Source organism: Camarhynchus parvulus, chromosome 2 (assembly GCF_901933205.1).
Source record: "Camarhynchus parvulus chromosome 2, STF_HiC, whole genome shotgun sequence".
Taxonomy (NCBI): Eukaryota; Metazoa; Chordata; class Aves; order Passeriformes; family Thraupidae; genus Camarhynchus; species Camarhynchus parvulus.
This window is the reverse complement of record NC_044572.1, coordinates 88,673,009-88,694,174: the sequence shown is the minus strand read 5'-3', so window position 1 is coordinate 88,694,174 and position 21,166 is coordinate 88,673,009. Positions and strand designations below refer to the sequence as shown.

Genomic DNA, 21,166 nt, shown 5'->3' with positions numbered 1-21,166 from the left:
AAGGCTCAACAAGGCAAATTTAGTCACCTCGGAACACTCAACACCAAAAAAAGAGTAAAATATCCTGTTGTACTGCTGCTCGTTTAGTGCCAGAAATACTAGCATACTGTTGCATTTGGAGTGATTAATTTAATACAATAGAAAAATATCTGCAAGACTGCTTCAGCAGGGAAGGGTAAAAAAATTCTCCCCCATATTATTATAAATTATTTTATTTTAATAATTTTTTTCAGACTTTTACAAGGCATTCCCCCCACTTCATTCCCAATGATCGTTAATGCAGCTATGTTTATCAGAGAGCGGATAAAACTTCCTGAAGTCCTTTCCAGCCTTTTTAACATTTCCAGCCTGCCTTTGCTTCCCCTTATCCAGACAGTTGCATTTTTTTTGTCGTCAAGCAGCAAGCCCCCCCTAATCCTTCCCTCTGAAGTAAACTTTTGCCAATGCTTTACTTGCGAAAAGCAACCTTGCACAATGCAAATCTTTTCCTGGAATGAGAGGGCTGGGAACTGACAGCGTAAACAGGAGAGGAGGAGCAGAGCTCCTTCTCATGGAATAGTTACCTATTTAAAGAATTCTCCTGCAGTCAGAGCAGGAGTGCTGCAGCCAGGGACTGCGGTTGCATCTGGCCCACCCTACTTCCATGGCCTTTTGTGGAACACAGACTCGTTCTCTCTTTCAGTTTTCCTCTCTCTCCCTTTCCTACCAGAGGGAAGATCCCCCTGCTAAGGAATTAATCCTGCAGTTATTATCAGTGAAGGAAGGAATTATCTGTTAAATTCATCCTGCCTCTGAAATAACAGTAATAGTAATAGCAGTAATAATAATAATAATAATAATAATAATAAATAATACCTGGCGTGCTGGATCAGTGAGTAGCAGGGACAACAAGGGCAATCAGGCGAGCTGCTGATTTCTCTTTCTCAATTGATTTATAATTGATGAATGGATTTTCTTGTGCAGCTGCAGTGTGGTTAAAATCTATTGAAGAGGTAGGTGTTCTGGAAGGTGTTATTTTGTACGGGAGACAGTTAGGAGTAACTGGGTGCATTTATCAGCAGGAGATCTGAGCCAGCAACACGATTACATTGCTGTTAGTGGCAAGGATTCAACTTTCCGTAGGCCTCCAGCACCTGCAGGCTTGTAGGTGACTCACACGGAGGTGGTTCCTGCCGGCTGCCGGCCACATGCTGCATCAGGGCATTGATCTGGCACAGACCTACCCTCTGCTTTTGGCTGGGAAGGCTTTGCCCTCCTCCCAACAAGCCGTTCACTGGTGCTGTGCTGGCGGAAATCGGTCAGGCACGGTTTTGCAAGAGAAGTGGGAGCAATGTCTCGCAGCATTTCTCTCACACATTTTAAGGAAGTGGAAGGGATTTTCATACCTCTTAATAGGAGCCGTTTTCCTACTTCAGGTGTGACGTTTCCCCCTGCCTGTAGGGATGTACCTGGTATTTAGTGCATTTGCAGTGTCTCTTAAAGAAACAGAGCTTTAATGTGCATATCAAGAGACGTGCAAAGCTGTTATCAAGCCTCTGGATCGTGGTGGTTACCATGGATCTCGATGAACTTTAGGACCCGTTTTTTTCCCCATATGTTCTGGATTCATATTGTAAACCACGTGAGCTTCAGTGTAGTACCTTATTTTTCTGTCGCTCTTTGCAAAACAAACCCCTAAAAACTATCATCATAAAGGACAGGCCTCCAGGCATCAGGACCTTCCTTTGTTGCTTGTAAAGGGGCTTAAGACTATGTTCAAGAAGGAGGCAAGGTGTAAATGGGATAGAAAAGTCTTGGCTTCTTATCTTTGAGAACACTTGGCTTCAGGACTGTATTTTTTTGACCTTAAACTCACTGAAGAAATCAGGCGCTATCTTCCCTTATGTTTGGAAAGACTTTAGCCATACCAGAGGTGATTATGCCTAACCAACTTTGGGATGCTGACCCCAGCAAGGTGACCCCTTGTCCTTGAAGGGCTCAGCTGGTATACCCTCTCCAAGCAGGCCTCAAACCCTAGCCCCTTGCTGAAGGTGGTCACCCTTGCCTTTTCCAGCATGGAATGGGCTTGCTCCTGCTGGTGAGAGCACAGCACAAACCCAACACAAAACTTCTGAATTAGGGATAGAAAATGTGAGTTAAGCTGGCGGCCATGCAGCCACATCTCTGCGCTGCCTCTCCCTCTGAGGAGCTTGCCTTGCTCTGCACAGCCCCATCAGGAGAGGGGGAGAGAGCCAGCCCCCTCCCACCCCTTCCCCCTTCTTTACCTCTCTGAGAGAGGGGGCACAGAGATGTCCCTGGAGAGGCGGGCTCCAGCATATGGACATTATCTTCCCTGAGCTTGGAGCTGTGTGTGCCTGTGATGGGAACAGATTTAAGCCACATTTTACCACTTTTTGTCTTTTGTATGGGATAGCTGCACACAGACGAGGTGGCTTCGTGTTCAGGGAGAGGGCTGCTCCTGGGCAGCTGCTGAAATGCAGGTGAGGCCCAGTCCCACTGATGGGATTCTGAGAGGGAGTGTGAGGGGAAAGCTGTGGGATTTAATGCCTTTCTCTTCCTTCTTGCTCTTCTGCTGCATGAGAATAATCTTGTTCTCAGCACATGTTTCTCCTGGGAAAAAACAACCCACTCCAAACCCAAAACCTCCAGTGCTGTGCTTAGATCTTTCTACAGATGATGAGACTTTTTTTTTTGGGGGGGGGGGGGAAGGGTGTTTCATTTGTCTTCTGATTTTTAAACTTCTTTCACACTAAATTTTACACTCTAAGTTTTGAAGAGAGGTATTAATTTATGAAATGTTACACTCTAAGTTTGGAAGAGAAGTATTCATTTATAAAATCATGAAATGTGGAATACTTGCCTCATTACTCAGTTCCACAATCTGGGGCTTTGAAGTGGAAAAACTCCCCAACAAAATGAATATGAGATTTCCCTTAAAACACTAAAATCTCGCTTGACATTAAAATATTATTATTGTCAGCGACACAACTGCATAATTACATTTCTGTTTCTCTGTTTAGTTGATATTAATGTCTGTAAGCTAGATCTTCCCTCTTCATCAGCCCACACATTTTTTAAAAAATTCTTGTTAGAACTGCAAAATGTGCTTGTAGAGGAATAAAAATCTAACTTATTTGAATTGTTTTCATAGTAAATAATTTGAATTGCAGAATATTATTGGTGAACATGTGAGAACACATAATTTATCTTGCCTATCTGAACATGGAAAGTTTGCCATATCAAACAAATTTTTTAAATTGTTTTTTACAACAGTTACAAAGAACATATAGTAGAATTGTCCTAACCACCATTGTGGAAAGCCCCTTCTGAATTACAAAAGCAGAAAATTCTACTTCAGCTGGCTTCAGTGAGAGTTAAATACTCAAGAAGTGCATTAAAAGGAAATTTTTGTTATCTGTAATAGAAAGAATGAAATTATAGTCCTGCAATTGACATAATAGGAAAAAAAAGTTTACAGGAAATAATAAACAGAAGAAACTATTCAGTTAAAAGCACATTTTTGGGGATGCTTTAGAGGGCTAGAAACAATAAAAATGTCCATGGAAATGTGGTCCATAATATCCTTGAAAAATCCATGCAGCTGAGTCCAATTTCTATTATTGTATCCAGTCCTAAAAAACCTGGTAAAGTTGAACAATTCATCCTTAAGTTATTTTAATGTACCACGCATATAATATTATTTTTATTAGTGGATTAGGATTAGGTTTGCAATTCTGAAGATAATAAGTCGCAGCGTAAATCCATAGTAAACTTGTTTTCAAGCTAATGTAAGGATTGGACAACAGAGAAATCTACACTTTGTCACTCATTTTTTTTTCTTTCTTTTATTCTAATCCCTTCCATAATGCCTAGGAGTATTAAATATGAATGCATTAGGTGCTTGTGTGACTCAGTGGATAACACAACTTCAGTCTTCTTTTTCCACTATCTCAGTGTTATTAGAATGTTATAATAAAAGTATATATTGGATAGACTGTAAAATAAATCATATGTGGAAAGCAGCCTATTTTAAAATATGTGAAATCATGTATCAATCAATATGGAAAAACAGTTTCTAATATTGTTTAATTATGAATTGGCTATTTTTACATTTAAGGATAATAGAAGATTATGGCAGTTCTAAAATTCACAATCTAAAATGCATGATTGAATACAAGCCTAAAAATTAAACAGAAAATGCCACCTTTCTGGTGGAAAGTTGCTACCTTGGATATACACATTTGTACAGAATGAAGTCCAGTGAAATAAACCCTGTGTGGTCATAGAAATAATTACTTTATTGTAAAACATATGGATAAGAGAATAAAAGTAAGCCACTATTTATGTGGAATTCACACTACCAACTGCTTGCACCAAAAGAATAAAAAAGTGAAGTGAGGTTTTTTTAGTTGTCTATTTTTTAGTACTGTAATACATAGGATTCCCTGAATTGGGTCATGTAGTGGCCCAACTCCAGCTACCTCTGGAACCCAAGACTGTGATGATCATGCCTCCAAGGCACAATGGGCATGTGACAAGGGAGGCTATTATCTGGATCTGGGAGTGTTCTGGGTTTTTCTGGAAGAAATCTACCGTGGTGCACTCTTCCGTCTCCATCTCTTATTGTTAATAGCTTCTTTCTCAGTCTGTATTGCAGACACAGCTGGTTAGTACATCACAGATCAGGTCAGACAATTGCATTTGATGTGTGGGGGTCATATGTAGGACCCATATGTATGAGTGAGGAGGGGAGAGAAAGAGAGAGAGAGAGAAAGAAATCACTCCTTGCAAATGTGTGAGGCACAAGCACTGTTAAAGGGCAATATGTTGGGAATCAAATGGCGTGAAATATGTCAGATCTGATATTTCCTTACGTATGCTATCTCCACGTTTTTAAAAAGAGATAAAAATAAGTCAGGCTGTAGCTAACTCTTCCCACCTATCTTCCTCAGTGTTAAAACATAAGAATCTGGTGTTTTGTGTACACACGCCATCAACTGAACTGAATGGCTGATACATTAGGTAGTGTCAGGTGTGAGGATCTGGGACTGTGCCGACTGTTGGGAACTTATCCTGACTGCTTTCTTTCTACCTCATCTGTCAAAGCCATCAGATATTTCTGAAACAGCATCTACCAGTGGCAGAGATAGACTTCTTGTTCCTTGTTGGATAGTCTTATTCATCACAGCAATTATTTGATGTGGGGAGTAAAGAAGGGCAATTTTTGTAGCCTTCCTTTACTTTCCCTCTGAGTGTTCTCTACACCCTCAAGAGAAATGTGGTTTGTTTATATGCAGGAGAGTGCAGGGGGAAACCACAGTTTTACCAAAACTGGAGTTTTATAATGTTCAGCCAGGATTTGTCTATTTGCTGAGACAGAGCTATCAACTTGTAACATAACATTGGCAATGTCCAAGTTACAGGGAAACGATATATTTGTAAATTATTTTTCACACTGAAAATGTGACATCACATTACTGTAGCTCTATATGCTTACATGTTAAACATATTAATCTCTTCAAATATGCTAATAATCCATGAATCAATACAGAAGGATCTACAAGTTGACTTTAAGGCAATACAGTTGCCTTTATCTAAGAATGTAAACACATTTAGAGGTATAATAGATAAACCATAATGAGATTAGTCATTCCATCAATTCATTTAAGATTTATGCTTACAACTTTTGTTATACTCCCTAAGGTTCTCCTACACAAATCTTGTGTAAGGAAAGAAAAAAAAGAAGATAAAAAAATTAAGATATTCTTTATCCAACTCTTCCCGCTTTATTGCAATGTATAAAGAGAATGGGATAGATTTTATAGTAATTTGAGAAAAAGTTCTTCTAAATAAGGCAGGTTTTTTTCTTTGTTCTTAAACTGTCATTAAATCATGCTTTGCATTGGTAAGTAACTACGTGCAGCAGGATTCAAGAAGTTCATTCAATACACGACTTTGAAGAGGAACTTGGAGCACAGTAAGATGTTCAAGTAATTTCCATCTCAGAACTCTTAAATGCATTTACATTTTTACGTGAGTATAAGGCATACTTTGGTGGAAAATAATCACTCATGTTACTCAAAAGAGACTGGTGAATTTGTTCAGATATTTTAGCCTGATGAGTTTTATGTGAATTTAACAAGAGAAACAGATCATGGATTTGACGTGATTATGTGCAGATGCAGGTAAACAGAAAAAACTTTGAAATGCATGCAAAATTACAATGCTAGCACATTGTTAAAAATAGATGAACGCTTATATGTATATGTATGCTGCAGATGGAGCTAAAAGTAAGATCCCTATTTGAAGATGGATAACATTTTCTTACATAAGATTCCGATGTGGTTCTTATTGTTGTAATCCTTCAGACAAGAATTTTTTATGACTGATGTCAGCTTTGCAATGCATGTCTTGCTTTTATATAAAAAGAAAGCTTCAACAAAACAGTTTAACTGTTTCCAGGAATGATAGGGAGAAATTGTTTGGCTTGCTAATGTCAAAAATCTGCGTGACCTTACTGAATAAACTGCTTTACAGTAAATGATCTAAGTTTCAGAAGGAGATATCTTGAGGCCAAAAGGAGGTGCATTTTTTTCTTTCCCCGTAAAAATACACACCTATTTGGCAGACTTCTCAATGGGCATACTTGATATAATAGCTTAGAATTTAATTATTTGTCGATTTTATCTGTAGCGTGTATGTTCAAGGCTGGCAATCTCGGAGCAGAGCTAAGCATGTCATTCCTTATAATTGTTTCTCTTCTGTGCCTCGGTAGCTCTAGAAGTGAGGGCAAGAAAACTGTCTCTTTTTCTGCTCTCATTCTTCCTTCATTGCCATCTATATCAGTTCAGGGCAGTCTGAAGAAGGACAGATTAATCAGCCTTGAATCAAAGTCTGAGTGGGGAGCAGAGCTGGGACAGGGCCAGATGTCTGCAGGACATGGAATCTGAAGGAGGAGGCAACTGGCTCTAGAAGAGGTCATAGACAAGGTCAAGCAGTAAAAACAATAAAAAAATACGAAGGGAGATAAGAACAGCTTGTCCAGAGGAAAAGACAAAAGTGGAAAATGACAGGTTAGAAAAGACTGTGAAATGTCTATGGCCACCAAAACACATCATCTTTCAGGACCTGGGCTAGGACCCAGGATTTCTTTTTTCTTTTTGTTTTTCAGAGTTCCTCTTCTACTTACTAAATAATTATGGTGTCACTGGTGGTGCACATATCTTATTCCCTATATCAGTGGGACCAAAATCACTGCTGATTATTCCCTTGTTTCAGGTGAAAAACTTCTGCGGGAATTCAGATTCCAGTGCTGTAGTCCATAATGTGAGAATTGGAAACAAGTCATGCAATTAACATTTTTGTCAGACTGAGAAACAAAGAAGTGATTATCTTTTTTCTTCCCTAGGCCTTGCATCATCCCACTTGATTGTCTGCTGAACAGACAGATCTCCCAGAATGAGGTACTGTTTCAAAAACTAGCCTTCACTAGTGGGTTTCCTAACTTTTGAATATTTGGCCTTGTAACCCCAATGTTTTGTTTAAACTTGATTTTTGAATCAAGCAGCAAGCACTAGAACAAAATGACACAAGTGGCTTTCTGTCACTCATCCATATCATGATTGTTTAAATGCATGTATGTCTGTGTGTGTGTGAATGTACACATATATGTGCTTTTTTGTGTGTGTACATATATCTATATCTATATCTATATACATATATATATACACACAGAGGTATGTGTTCTCCCTCTTCATATGTCTTTGTTGCGGGTTGAAGATGAAAAAAAGTGTAGCAGGGAATTACATAATCCTATAAGCAGTTGTGTTGGTGAAATAATTTACCTGATTTGAGTGAGGACTGCCAAATCCAGCATGAGAATTTGTGACGTTGATGTTATTCAGATGTGAGAGTTTCTAGGACTGCAACTGCAGGCTGTAGTTATTTGGAGACTTGCTGTTCCTTCCAACTGTTAGTGCTGCAATATGCTGTAACTAACTGATTGCAGCAAGGCTCCACGCTAAATTTACACATACAGAGTTCCATATCTGTCCAGGAATGTATGCACATAGCTAGTGCCATTGCAGGCACTGAGTCATTTGTAAGTTTAAAGTTACTGATTTACATTAATATTTGTAGGATTTGCGCCTTGGTTAATTTGTCGTCTTCCCAAATGGGAAAGGGATGTGGACAAGTCAGGGCTAAACTGACAAATGTGTTAGTCCTGCCAAAGCATTCAGAGTGTATCTAATGCTTTTCTTGAGTCAGTTGGTCAATCAGTCAGTGATTCTTTCCACCAAAAAATTACTCCTAGAAAGGAAAACAAGCTTAAGAACTTAGCAGCAGAAAGGGTATGTGTTAGAGGAGATTTTTTTTTCTCTTTCTTCTTTTCAGCTGCTCCAGAGAAATAAGACTTGACATAATGTATATGAACTAACAAACATCTAACACTTGATAAGATCCAAGAAGGGAATGTGGAAATAGGGAATCATATGAAGTAAAATTTTATGAAACTTGCAGTTCAGAACTATGCTGATCAGTAGTCACACTGGCAATTCAGATCTCTGTTTTCATGTACGTATACATATATCCCTGTTTCTCTTGGTGTTTTACACAAATGCTGACACACATGTGCACAGACACTTTTCTCTAGCATAAAGGGAGTTGATTCTTATGCAAATTACCAGCACATTTTTACCTCGGATACTGTGTTTCAGTATGTTCGCTAATTTTTGATTAGTATTTCTAGTACCAAAAGAATTATATCAAAGCATTTTTTTCAATAGTCAACCAACAGGACTAAAAAAGTCTATTATACCATATAAATGCCATCAATCTCAATAATTTATGTATCAGATCAGGAGAGCAACAGGCAGTATTGGTAGCAATAACAACAGTTTGGTAGCATTAATAACAAATGCAAAAGGGCACAGAGATCTAAAATGTGCAGGAATTCACAGCAGAAATTTGGAGGATTTCTTCAAGATGCTCAAGGATGATCATTTGGTCTGACTAAGGTTCAGGGGGAAATACAGTTTTGCCTTCCCAAGTCTAAGGAGCTTGTGCCTGACAAGGGGAACTGGGGCCCAGTTCTGGGAAGGCAAGCATCCAAAACCTACTATATCCAGAGGGATGGGGCAGTTAGGACTGCATCATTTGCAGCAGTGTTGTTCTCGGTTTCACTTTCACAATCTCAAGTGCATTCCTTTAACAATCCCCTGTCTCAGGCAGCTGTTTATTTTGCCTTTGTCAACCTTATTAAAAAAAAGAAAAAAGAGGGAAAATTATTAAATAATGGCTAATGTCTCATAAGCATCCACTATAACATTTTGCTTAAATACCTCTAGATTTTAGAGGTTGCTCTTTATAGACATTATTAGTGTTTTAAACATCATGTTTTCAAAGATCCTAGCATGTATTGTGGATGTTTAGGTAATGCCATAGTGATATCCACTTATAGGCAAAAAATGAAAAATAACAGGAGCTTGAGCAATGCATACAAAAATTCAAATACTGTTAGAAAGTTTCTTATAAATCAGTAGAATATTGGAAGCCTTGAGAAATGCAAAAGAGGAAAAAAAGATCAATCAGATAGAGTATTTTGTGCTTTTCCCCTGGAATTTTTTGACACTATTATTTTTTAATTACTTTATTGCAATCTGCTTTGTTACTGATACAATTGAGTTCTTCACTATTTCAGGTTAAGCAGCAAATCCCTACCAAACCCGAGGCAGAGCATGCAGTAGCTAAATGTGACCCTTTAGACTTCTATCAACTGATTAAAGTCAAGTGGGTTGGGCCAGTTCACAAACCTTACTAAAAGATCACTGGAATTGTCAGAAAATCTCTCTTTTATTTAATTGTGATGTGGATGAAATTGTAAGTGGAGGTATTTTTTCATATTTAAAATGGCCTGATTAAAAGAATTTGAATTGTGACTTTTCAGACCCTTTCTTGGCTCTAGAATGGGAAGTGGTTAATGCTGTGAGCATTTCAACTGTTCAGGAGGATAATACAGGCAATCAAATTAACCTTTTTACTTGTCAATGACAGATAAAGGTGTTTATGCATGCTATTATTTGTTGAGATTGCTTGTTAAATAGCTTTATTAGTGCCTTTAAACAATAATCTGAACAAATCTGAATATTCAATATATTGTTTTATAAAATGAAATTCCTGTCAGAACCATGTGACGATATCAAGGTGACTTGACAGCATTTTGGTGTTTTAGTTTACCCCGGGATTTTTCTGGTCATTGCTTGGTTTTTTTGCTTGTTTACTTTATTTTTCTTCTCTCCTTTTTTTCCTTTCCTACAAAAGAATGGCAAGTCTGGTTTGATCATTTGACAAAAAATACTTAGTTCATGGCTTACACTATGAAATGATTATAACTGTAACTAAGAGGGGGGTGAATTCACACAAAGTGAATATTTCTTGTTAGGCAAATCTGGAATATAGATCAACTGTAAGTACCAAACGATGAAAGTAAATCTGGAATATCTTACGTCTCTTCTAGTAAAACATAAACAGATGCAAAATGTCCAACATAATATTTTTGGTTACTTTTTGATGCCCATTGTTATACCTAAACTACCAACATTTGGATGAGTTTCCAATATATTGAAAATTCTATATTGTGCCGCTTCACAATTTTGTTCTGAAGAACTTTATTTAATGTACCACTACTCTGGAATAACCCTCTGGACTTTATATTTCAATAGAACATTAAGAGGGTCCTGACAGCAGAAAAATTCACTTAGCTTATTTACTTATTTTAGGCATTCATATGTACTTGGCTGAAGTGAGACATCAAAATAAATCAGTTAATTTGTGTCTTGGTTGAGTGTTTTTAAGGAGTCCTGTAATACTGTTAAATAGCACTAAGAAATAGAACTGCCTAAGAATTTTTTCCATAACTTAAACTTTTGTATAAGTTTGCTCCCTAGCTAAATCTCACGTAGAGAGCTGCCTTCTTTTCAGGACAATCATATTTCAGTAAATCCACACAGGGATATTAGTCGTAGTTCATTTAATCACCAAATCCTAACAACTAAGTATTCACTTCATTAAAGACACTAAAAAATTCTGGCCAGCTGTTTCCTGCCACTTGGCCGAGGAAAAGGTGGAGAAAGACAAGCAATTCAATCCTCGGTAACTCTCAGTTGTGTTCAGCATAATTCTGCCACATAATTATACTTTCATAATTTTATTCTTTAACTAGAATCTAAATCCAAAGGGGGTTCTATGACTTATGGGCTTAAATTCTGACATGTTTAAATTCGTGTTGTACACACAAAAATTTCCACAGATTTTAGTAATCAACGTAGACAAATGCTTTGTTTTGTCAACTGTGCTTTCTCTTTTTTTTTTTATAATTTTAAATTAAAGTAGTCAAATAGATTGAAAAGGGAGGTATAATTAACAGGCTATTTGTATATAAAATGATAGATTAGTTATTTGCTCTGTTCCTGGAAAACTGTTTTCTGTTATGGTTCATACACAAAATCCTGGAGCATTAAGAACTCTTTGTCAAAGATCAAGATGACTGCCTTATGGTGGTTTTAAAGCTGCTAGCAATTTTTATGCACTGAATGTAAAAAGAAATACTGATTACAACCAAAGAGTGACTTTAAATATATCCATTTGATAGCATGAACAATCAGGCCTGTTGCTCATGAAACTAAGTGCTAAGATACCAAATAATAAATCAATATTCTAGTGCCAAAATCTAAGCTGACATGGATCAGTGAAGTTGTACAGACTTCTGCTAAGCTGTGCTTATTTATACAGCTGGGTCTGGGTATAGGGTGCTGCAAAATTGACAAAGTTATCCAATTTGATCATAATTCAAGAGAACTCTCCCTGGAAACAGAATTTAGCATATTGTACAGCCCACAGAGAATATTAGGTATGCCAGGACAGGATCAAAACCTATCCACCAGCCCAGGAAACATTGAGCAGGGCTGTGTGAAATCCTGCCCATCCCTGGGGTGCAAGCAGCCCAGCCCAGGCATTTGTGGCCACTTGGGCCCTGCATATTTGTGTCCTCTCTCCAGTAGGAGGCTGCTGCTGATTTTCTTTGGAAGAATAAGGACACAGTCTTTTCAATAAAAGAAATCATCTGCTTACAGCCTAACAGCTGCAGAGCCAGCAAATTGTTGCAAATTTCCTTCTCTCGGCTGTGTAGCTCCTGTCCCAGTTCAGTGTCCTCAAGCCCTTGAACCAGGGGAGTGGGATGTACTGAGCTGCAGACTGTATTCCTACTGCATAGGCTAATTAATGGGGAAAAGTGCATTCATTTTGCCTTGCCCTGGAGTTTTAGAATCAAAGCACAGCTTCTCATGACGCTGCCGGCAGCTTGATTTTATTAGTGCTTCCTGGACATACTCTGTGGGTTGTGATCTGAGTCAGGCAGCTCAGCCAGTAGGGACTCATTCACAGGGCAAGAAATGCTATGCTTACTACAGAATTCCTCAGGAGAGTCAGGACTAATTTGGGATTCCTCCCAGGTTAGTAAGCAAGGTGCCCAGGTCCTCATCCTAGCTTGAGCTAGAGCAAATCTGAACACTGTAAAGTTCACATTGCCTTCAGAGCTAGGCACCAGCCAAGGAAAATTTTGGGTACTAATTTTGGACTTAAATTTAGCCTAAAATCCACTCAGGTGTAGTGTTAATGGGCTTGCTTCTTTAAACACTTCACCCCAAGAGGTCTTCAGCACGTACTTATGAATTAGGCATAAAGCCTAAATGTTACCTTTGAAAAAGGATATTTTACTCAACTTCATGAGTGTAACCAGCTAGAGCTTTAGGTCAGCATCTTCAAAGGTAATGTTTTGATTTCCTCCTGATATACTTTATAAGTTTTGTTGTCTCATCTGCTCTTTAGCTTTTTATATATAATCCTTGGGGTTGCTTTGCTCTTGACTGTAGGGGTTTAAGAAAGGTTTCCTATTTTTCAAACAGTATTGAAATCTATTTTGTTTTTCACTGTTACATGGTGGAGACAGATATTGTAACCCAATGCTTTTGTAGAAATTTGTTAATAAGTCTAGCAAAGAGGGAAAGTAGGTAGGTGGCACTAACAGTAGTCTGAAACTGCTGCATAGACTTTTGTTTCTCTGTTGCAGTTACTGAGCTTCTACTTACCTATTTGCAGCAAAGATGAGCATCACAGGGAAGTGCAATAGTATTTACTCAAGGTTTCTCTTTTTTCTTCAAATCTCATTGTTATGCTGTAGTTTTTCCTGTTGCTGCTGTTCATTTAATCAGTAGTTTCATCTCAATGGGCTTTCATGCCTTGAAGAGATATGAGGGCTTACATGGATCAGATAGTATAAGGATATAAAGCTAGAAGACTTGCTGGCTGCATGGATGAGCCAGAAAACTGCAAAATTGTCACCTGCAGTTTGCTAAAGCCTAGATGTTCTCAGAACAGAACACTGCCTTACTTTCCCAACAGGACAGATAAAAATGCAGAAATTTTTAGAAATTTTGAATATGCCTTTCCTTTTTGTATCTTTCTGCTTCTCTGAAGAGAGGTTCTCAAGCAACATGAATGGTAATGATTGAAAGGAAAAAAAAAACAAAACAAAAAAAAAAAACCCAAAAAACAAAAAACCAAAACAAAAAACCCTAGTTTTGCTGCTGGATCCCTGAAAGAATTGAAGGAGATTTAACAGCCTTTAGTCAGGTGCTGAATTTTTTGTAAGATGTGAGTGGGATAGTTAGTGTCCTTAGCCTGACTCTAACCACAGCCACTGAGCAGACCAAAAAATCTGTTCTGGAACATGTAAAAGAGAAAAGAGTCTTTTATCTTGTGCAGGTATGTGCTCTGCTGAGCACTCTGTCAGGTCTGTGACAGTCAACAGCAAATAAGGAACTGCAAACCAGAGCACAAGTTGTCATTATCAACTGAGCCATTCCTTCCAAAAACAGATGGAGAGAGATGCCACTCCTTATTTTACAAAATGCATATTGAGAAGGTAAGTGGTTCCTGTGAAACTTCCAGAAACTCTTTGCTAGATTTATGACCTCTGACTAAGTATTGTGTCTTGCCAAGAAGGAGACAGCTTTCGGTGTGCACAGCAGGACTGTGGAAGTCTAGGAAGCTCTTTTTCAGAAAGTTCAGATCCCCACAGATTTTTGTTCTACATTTGATGTCTGACTGGCAGACATTAAAATCTGAGACAATCACCCTGAGCTCCTTCTAGTCAGTAGTGGGAAAAACTGTGTCTCTAGAGCCTGAGCTAAAAGCTGGAGGACTTAAGAGCAGTTTCCTAGATGTGCAGGGAAGCACTGAAGGCACATATGTTGTTTTACAGAGCTGGGTTCTAGTCACACTCTCAAGATGCAAGCACAGACCAAGTGATGTAACCTCTACTTCTGTCCTGAGCTGCAGGGGTCTCAACTTCTCTTCTTATTTGTTCCACAGTTTCTGGGAGGATTTCCACCAGGAGTAAAGTTTCCAGGAACAAAGATACAAATGTTGTTAAAATCAGCAACAGGTTGATATACCCAGGCTGCATAAGACCTGACAGATGTCAGATTTAACAATTAGAAGACTATCAGAATAACAGAGAGATATCAGACGCCTTGAAAAGGTTAGCAAAATTAAAGAAAAAGAATAGGAGTTATAAAGATAAAATGTTTTCATTTTCATGATTAATTTATTAGACTAAAGAAAGTTTTGCTTTTCTTAGTTCACTTTGTTTTAATATTCCTTTGAATATGGCTTCACTATCAAAGTGGAAGGAAAAAAAACACTCCAAAATATCTCACCCTAGATTTGTTTTATGTGTGTGAAACTTGAATCACTCACAGTTTATCCCTCCAAGTGAAGGAAGGTAGTCCTGTTCAGTTGATAGGTGAGTCAAACTCAGTGGGTGCAGCTAAAGCTTGTAGAGGCCTGTGAGGGATAACTACTTTTTACCATGCTTGTCACCATGCCACTCATTATCTGCATGGAATGATCTATTGCTGCTGCTGTTGCTGACAAAATCTGCTTTTTTTTTCTCCCCACATGCTTATCCTGCCCAACAGCATCTGCTTTTGTTCAAAGAGGCCTATGCCTTCCCTCACCTTGATGATCCGTTGCTGTATCTTTCTGGCAAAGAACTCAAAAGATTTTGCCAGAAGGTTGCACTCAATCAATCCTGCCTTTAGGGTGTCCTAGAAGCGCTTTCTTGGATCACCATTGCTTCCTTTCTCCACACTCCAGTTCCCTTCATAGGAGGTGCTTGAACATATGTACATCATTGATTCAAGCCATATGTCCAGCCCATTACACCTGGGCTTTCCATGTGGATATGCTACAGGAATTTATCACTGGTCAGTTTAGTGTAGCATCTGACTCAGAGTAAGACACATAGGTGCCTCTGGTGGAACTTCTCCAGCTGGCAGATGTGCTTTCTATACTACATCAAAATCCTGCCTCTGTTTAGCACAACAGCTTTTTACAACTCTAGTCCGTATTTCTAGTCTGATCGGATGCTAATTCCATATTCACTTATTAAACCCACCAGAAAATTCCCCTATTTCTATGAATGCAGGAAACCACCTCTCCACGAGCATTGATATAATCATTCAACACAATTTGAATGTAGGTGAACCCACATGCGGCAAACAGCTCTGTCTCCCTGTGTTTAGTGGATGGGACAGTGTATTCTCCTCCATGTTGATTGACAAATTATCTAAGTTTTTCTCAAATTTATGATTACTCTGATTTTCTCTTGTTTGTCTTGGAAGTAGTAAATTTGTTCATTAAGATCTGAACTCTTTGGCTGATGTGAGCTATCACTGTGCAATGATGTGCATACCAGCATTCTTGTGCGCTCTACTTGGTGGCTTCTGTTTGGTGTTCAGTACTCCTGCTGCTCCAATAGCGAGTCCTGATATTTAGGCTGAGGTTGCATTTGTTTTACCTGACTCCTCAGAATAAAATAACATTTTCTCAATTACATGCATCAAGGAAAACTGAGAACAACAGTCCATTTCATAGCCAGATTTACAAAAACAAAGTAAGAGACTTTCAGGGAGGGTCTGAATGGCATATGGTCTAAATAGAAAAATGAAGGCAGAAGGAAGAGGAAGGAAAGAAGGGGAGAATTAGTTCAAAGAGATGGATGTGGGTGGTATAAATGGACAATGAACACAAGGGGGAGGAAGTTGAGGTTAAAAAATAAAGAAAAAAGCCTCTCAACATGGCCCTTAGGAAAGAGGTGAATGAAATTACACCACAACAGTCAAAGCACTGCTTAAGCAAGAAGTTGCACTTAAAACACACTTGAATAAAATTAAGGGGAGATTCAGTTCTGGAGGGACTGTTGGTAACAGCCTTTCAGAAATATTCTCCCAAAGAAAATGTTTAAGTACTGAGCATAAAAGACTTACAAAAAGGTAGACTAAATCATGATGTGATATAACAGCAGAGTGACATATAATTTGGCATTTTTCCTAAAATTAGGATCTCAAATACATATGTATACCTTAAGACTAAAGATTCTACAGTGCTAAGCCTCTGTTGTAATAATCTCTGTGTTGCCAATTTTTCATAATATATTTATTAGCAGAATGCCAGATTCATCACTGAATTAATTCAGCTTCACATCTGTGTATCTAATAGAATTTGATCAATGAATCTGGAGGAAGAAATGGATCAGTTGGTTGTGGTTTGTATTCTTAACTATTTGAGGTTTTTTATTTCCACATTGGCACAACTTTTAAGAACTACTTGAAGTTCTGTGAAGTTTGGACTATGGCTATGCTAAAGAACACCTGATATAATAACTCTTAACATGCATTGCCTTACCAACAAAATATTCAAGAATGCCTTAATGACAAATAAACTCAAAGCATTTAGCTTGGTCTCTTTTGTTTTAAGTAATAAACAAGACAGCGTCATGGTTTGAAGAATCTAATTGAAGATTTGGGATAAGTAATTATAATAACCCAACAGGAGTTCCAGGGTCTTTTTGAAGCAACATTGTTCTTGGATTACAAAACACTGATAGAGGTCTCAGTGCTGTAAACCACATGAAGAAAGGAAACCCGAAATTAAGAATGATGATTACAAATCAGAGACATTTCTTCTGCATCTTTCTTTCATCAAAAAATGCCAACTTGGCCATTAAAAAGACATGAAACAATGCTATCAGAATTTTTTCCCATGGGAAATGTTTGCACAGGAGATGTAGAAACTAAGAACACACAAGTACAATATTTGAACATGCAACACCATATCACAACCACTTTAAGGAAGCTTTATACAGCATTCTGATTTTAGAATGGTTCAATTCCACAACAAGCTTGTCTTTTATAACCAAAGAAAGGAAAAAAAATCAAATCCATTTTCTCTTGAAATTTGTAAGTATTTCTTGCAGATGTTCAAGCGTTCAAAGAATAATTTGAATCTGGAATCTGAATCTACCGGAGGAAGTTTAAAGCATGTTGACCAAACTGTTCCATATTGCAGAAATCATGTTCTTATGATTAAGAAGGATCAAACAAAATAATAATCCAAAGTGACCGAACCATGTCTCCTAAAAAAAAATAATTCTAAGTCCATATAAAAGCACATGCATAAAATAAAAATATTTGTAAGAAGGTGAGATTGCATTGATTGCAGTTTAAGTTCAGATGCAGCCACAAAGAAGTAGGTTCCTTACTATGGATTTAGGAGCCTAACTTTAAGCATCTATGTTTACAAGTAGTACCTTGTGATAAGAGGCTGTTGTACAAGCTTATAGAGATATCTGTGAGGAGATATGTCTGAAGGGAAGGCATTCTTGTTTTGATTAGTGGAAAACATAACAACCATGTCAAAATATTCTCAGACTGAATGCCATAAAGTCTACATTAGGCATGGAGATATAAGACCAGTTGCTACATTCATTTTAATTTTGGGAAAAGAGTAGAGTAGTTGATAAACTGGTTTGAGTAAATTTTCAACATATGAGAGTTTGATTATGTTGGAATTAGAATCTTGGGGTTTCAGCTGTAGCTTTTTTTTTTAGAGGAGCTAATGAATTACTTCCTATTAATTTTTAACTTCTGATTTTCTATGTATTAAACAACAAAAAGCTCATTCATAATTATGCAATTGAGTAGTACAGCAGCAAGGTATGAATAGCAGAGAAATAACTTGAGATATATACAAACCAATTTCTGAGAATTCCTTAGTATCTCTGAATATATAAAGTGAACAGTACCTAAAGTAAAACCTTTCCATGAAAATTGCGCAGGATGCAAAATTTCTATGCAATATGAAAACCAGTCCATGTTGCCTTATCTCACAGTAGGGATATAAAACTTACTGTACTATTTAAACAAATCTATTAATTACATACTTCTTCATTCCTCTTGGTTCAATGGCATTTAATGGAATTTAATACAAATTTAAGGACACCTGTGCTTAATGCAAGGAATAGTTCTAGAATCTTAGAATTATAGCATCACTCAATTGAGTTGGAAGGGACCTTAAAGATTGTCTAGTTTCAGCCACCTTGCCATGAGCAGGGACAACTCCCACTAGACCAGGTTGCTTAAAGCCCCATCCAATCTGGCCTCAGCTTGGCCTCAAATACTTCCAGGGGAGTAGCAACCTGTTCCAGTGCTTCACTACTCTCTGAGTAAATAATTTTCTCCTATAATCTAATCTAAATCTACCATTCCTCCTTCAGTCTAAAGTCGTTTGCCCTTGTCCTGTCATTACATGCCTTTGTAAAAAGCTCCTCTCCTGCTTTCTTGTAGGTCCTCCTTGGGTACTGGAAAGCTGCTATAAGTTCTCCCTGAAGCCTTCTCTTCTCCAGGATAAATGGTCCCAAATCTTTCTGCTCCATCCCTCTCATCATCCTCATGGTCCTTCTCTGGACTCACACTAACAGGTCCATTTCTTTCTTGTGCTGACAACCCCAGGCATGGATGCAGCACTCCAGGTAGGTTCTTGTGAGGGTAGAGGGGAAGAATCACCTCCCTTGACCTACTGGTCACTCCTCTTTTGGTGATGCCCAGGTCTGGGCTTCATGCCCAGCTTCTCATCCACTACAACCCCCAGTTCTCCTCTGCAGGACTGTGTTCCATGAGTTCTCTCAGTCTGTGCTCATGTCTGGTGTTGTCCCAACCCAGGTGCAGCAAGGTCCTTCTGGATGGCATCCCTTGCTTTTGTTGTCTTCTCCTCCACTCAGCCTTGTGTCATAGCTACACTTGCTGAGGGTGCTCTTGGTCTCACTCTCTGTGTCTTTGATAAAGGTATTAAAATGTACCAGTCCCAAGAACTTCCATCTCACTCTGATGAGAACTCATATTTCCACCTGGAAATAGAGCCATTGACCACAACTCTCTGAGTGTGTCCATCCAGCCAATTTCTTATACACTGAATAGTCTATGCTTCAAATCCATGTCTTTCCAATTTGGAGAGAAGGATGTCATGTGGGACCATGTTGAAGGTCTAACAGAACTGTAGGTGGTCTTCACTTATTGACTGTTGCAGTCACTCATCATAAAAGGCCACCAGAATAATTTAGGTTACTGCCACCTCTAGTTATTTCAGTTTGACTGTTTTTATTGTAAGCTAATACCAATTCTGAGGCTTTTAAAAATGTACTTTGTTTTAAAAATATTTGTTCTTAATTCTAAGACTGCATTGAAATTCTAGGTTAATATTTCATCTTTAATGGCTTATACATGAAAGTCTGATGTTGTTATTCTGTCTGATTAAGAGGAACCATGTGTTTTAAAATTAAAAAGCAGAAAAGCATTGGTGTTTATACCTTTCTTTTCAGAACAAGCATGATATCTCACTAACACTTCTTTTTTGGAAATGTATGTATGTATATATTTATCACAGTTACTTAGTGCTTTGTTTTAGCTGAGAACTGGTTTTCTTTACTTCAGATGGGCAGCTTTGTTTTTTTGGCAAAGCAACAGGATGATATCAAGTTCAGACAAAACACTGGAAGCTAAATTTGGTAACATGGGGGTTTTTTTACCATTTGGGAGATTTTATGTAATGGGCAATTTTACTGCAAGTGGATTCTACCAGAAAAGTGTGGCAATTGGTTGCTTTTCTGGTTGGTTTTGTTTTGCTTTGTTGGGTTTTTGTGGGTTTTTTGTGGGTTTTTTGTAGGTTTTTTGTTTGGTTTTTGTTTGTTTTTGTTGGTTGGTTGGTTGGTTGGTTGTTTTTTTTATGGCTCAATATGGCTAATAGTACTTTCTTTACTTGTGGATTTACTGTGGCACCTTTTCTTCAAGAAGAGCTAACTGGGGCTGGGAGCTGCCCTTTTCCTGGAGTAGGACAACCTTGCCAGCTGGGCAAGGAGGACAGCAAGGAGTTTGCCCACAACTGGGAAGAGCAGGAAGAACACAGAGAGCAAGGCCTTGCAGGAGGCACAAGAAAAGCCTGCTAAAGGAGTCAGATCACTACTTCTGCAGTTTTCCAGAAGTAACATACTAGAGCTGAGCCTAGTGGACATCACTGATGTGCATATATGTAGGGGGTTTGTATGCATGTTCAATTCTATCTTGTCTTCAGTAGTCTGAATTTTACCTGTTCTAAAATGGTGGTTGTCATCTCTCCTGATGTAACCTTTCCCTCTGTTTAAAGACAACAAATAAAAATTATCTGAAAATACAGGTCTGAATTTTATAAGGCCTTTTGGTCTTAAACAGGTGCTTGCAATTTTACCACAAAGCTTCTAAAACTTCTAGTTGTGAAAATAATGTTTAAGTCCTGCTAGAAGCTTGCAACTGATGGAAGATAAAGGTTATGGTACTAAATTATAATGAAAATCCAAATGTATACTTTCAAAGAGAAATATTCTTAGCATTTGCTGCCATTACTTTCAGCATTAAGTTTTGGTATGAACAGCCTCGGGTGCTTGCCAAGATTTTATAGACAACCTGTTGTTTGCAAACCAAAGAAATATCCCATTTCCTGACCTTTACCTTTTTTTTTGTTCTCACACACAAAATATTTGATTCATAAGAGAAATTTTTTAATATTCACTATTAGGCTTAGATTCTTTTGCAGTTAATGTATGACTTTCAACTTAATCCTCTTGCTTTTTTTTAATATTTGTTCTTGGTTTTCTTGAAAATGTGTTAAAATGTACTGACTTCCTTCACAGGTACTAAATAAAATAAGATTTTCCTCTTGTGCTCTTTTCTGGTAT

At 38.0% G+C, this 21,166-nt stretch overlaps 1 protein-coding gene across 2 annotated transcripts in view; it reads left to right on the top strand.

Annotated features, from left to right (window-relative positions):
* The window catches only part of IRX2 (iroquois homeobox 2), a 52,158-nt gene that overhangs the window by 13,269 nt on the left and 17,723 nt on the right, over positions 1-21,166 (top strand). Inside the window, exons 5-7 of one of the 2 annotated variants that reach the window (XR_004060530.1) lie at positions 7,409-7,463; positions 18,747-18,931; positions 20,250-20,325. The gene's annotated coding sequence lies outside the window, so the exon portion shown is untranslated. Of the gene's footprint in view, positions 1-7,408; positions 7,464-18,746; positions 18,932-20,249; positions 20,326-21,166 lie in introns of those variants that run through there. The other variant, XR_004060531.1, reaches the window with a different exon arrangement.